The sequence below is a fragment of the Frankliniella occidentalis genome, unplaced genomic scaffold, assembly GCF_000697945.3.
Source record: "Frankliniella occidentalis isolate FOCC.00 unplaced genomic scaffold, Focc_3.1 Scaffold276, whole genome shotgun sequence".
Lineage (NCBI taxonomy): Eukaryota > Metazoa > Arthropoda > Insecta > Thysanoptera > Thripidae > Frankliniella > Frankliniella occidentalis.
This window is the reverse complement of record NW_026267402.1, coordinates 38,864-41,216: the sequence shown is the minus strand read 5'-3', so window position 1 is coordinate 41,216 and position 2,353 is coordinate 38,864.

Genomic DNA, 2,353 nt, shown 5'->3' with positions numbered 1-2,353 from the left:
GTTAATTTTTAGTACTTTTTTTAGAAAAAATTGAAAATTTTGACTAAGTTTTTTTTTCTGGCCAACTTTTTTTCTGGCCAACTTCAGGCAGGTCTTCCCCTATCCGATGCTGCTTTCGGATTTTAAATAGATGGAATCGTTTAGGAGAAAATGGGCCGCACATTTGGCCCTGCAGGCCCTGGCCCGCCCGTCGTTGCCTCTCCATCCCCTTCTACTCCATGGTAGATGTATGCCAGGCGCGTCGTAGCGTAACAGTGTTTCGGGAAATATCGCGAAGCCTGTTACGCGAGACGTGGTCTGGCGTACATCTACCTAGTTTGTATTTTCCTGAATTGAACAATAGAAATTGAGAAGCCTAAATTATTGTCCACAGTGGGAGAGTTTTAACACTTTTCAATTGTATTGAAAAGACATTTAAATTTAGGCTGGTGTGTTTTACACAATTAGTTAGGAGGTGTTCCAAGTAACAATTTCACCCTGTCTTCATCTTCCTTGCTAATTTTGTACCAATTTTTGTCCTGCTCCTTAAGATTTACTGTGCAGAGAATGTGAGGGAAGGGTACAACAAATGATAATGTCTCTCCTGGCCAAGTATATTTCCTGCTTGGTGGACGAGGGGTGAGCAGGGTCACATCTGCTTCATCTTCTTCTAAATTCAAATCAGAAATAAGTGCTATGTAGCGTTCACCATCAATGGTCACTAAGACAAAACTTCCAGCATCATAAGGCAATTTTTCGGGTCTATTATAGCCTAGCCGGTGTGTTAACGAGTAGTTGTCATCTAAGCTGAATCTCTTGCAGGCAATAGTGAACTCTGAAAATTAACAATTATTACAGTGAGACAGCTGATCAGTTTGTGCCATCATAAACTAATCCAAAACTAATTCCAAGACTTACCAGCTATAGGTACAAATTTGTGGAATGACCTTGTTCCAGATATGGTGGTGGGCTGGAGATTTTTAAACAAGCAAAAACCACAAGTCCCCAAAATGACATTTTTAAAAACGAAAATAAAAAAACAAAAAATAGTGTTTCCAAAGGGGTAACTCATCAAAGTAGAGCCCTTTCGACGAAAATTTCGTCCATTTGGCTCTATCTTCAACTGTTTAGGCACCAGAGGGAATTTTCTACACGAAAATAACCGCAAAACATTTCTATGTTTTTTCTCAGATATTTGTTGGTCTCCTGTAGGGTAACTCGTTAAAATAAGACCCCGAGGAACAAAATTTGTGGCTTTTAGGGCCGAATGCCTACTTAAGACTTTTGCGCGCGACTCGGGTGTCAGCGCCGCAGGCCTAGGTAGATGTATGCCAGGCGCGTCGCAGCGTAACATTGTTTCGTGAGATATCGCGAAGCCTGTTACGCGAGACGTGGTCTGGCGTACATCTACCTAGATTATTTCAGGCACTCGTATTTCCTTTAGGCGTCGCGGCTCGTTTATCACTGTCTAGTCAACATGTAGAGTTCTTCGTGCCTGTCTTTTCATAATGCTTTCAACTCCACCTTACCGTTATTCATGACATGCTATCAAGTAAAATAAATATGCAACAATAAAAGCAGGTGAAAGATTAACAGTCTTCTTGTTCCTCTCATCCCTCCACATCATTCTACTACCCAGCTGGTAACAAACATGTCTAGGTGATAGAGCGATGGAAATGTAATCATTGATCATTTCAGTCATACGAGTACTGTGAATGTGACTAGGAGAAATTACGAGTAAATTGTATGGTGGGAGCCATCATATAAAAATGTATGAATTTGATGTTTCTCAATAGACAATCCAAATAGAAGCTAAAAATAGCAATACGTGTGGTTTAAAAGTTTTTATTGAACATGAGTCATGTATAGAGCTTCTTGTGAACCAAATCACTTTAAAATAACAAGATCAACCAACTACAGTCTAGGATTTTTGTTTTGCGGGAGCACTTGATCTTCTATCAGACAATCTTAAAATAGCTGTGCCTAGTAGGACAGCAAACTATTGAGTGCCCTTTAAACGATGGGAACATTTGAAACACATACATACTTTAAGCAGCAATTGATTGTTGGATATGATACAAAGACGTGGGTGACCTGTTTAGAGTACACTCTAAATGAGGAAAGGACAATTTCGTATCCAGGAGAGAAGCCCCAATGCTCCAAATTTCGACTAGACAGCGATAGACGAGCCGCGCCGCCTGGAGAAGGTACGAGTGCCTGAAATAAGGATTGCATGACTTGTCAACATAAGAGGTTATATTTAAACATAAAATGCTCTGTCAAGCACGATAAACCTTTGTTTTTAGCAGGCTAAAGCTTTTTGCAAATCCAAATGCTCTTACCATCGATGATGGAAAGGCAACCAGGTCGAAAA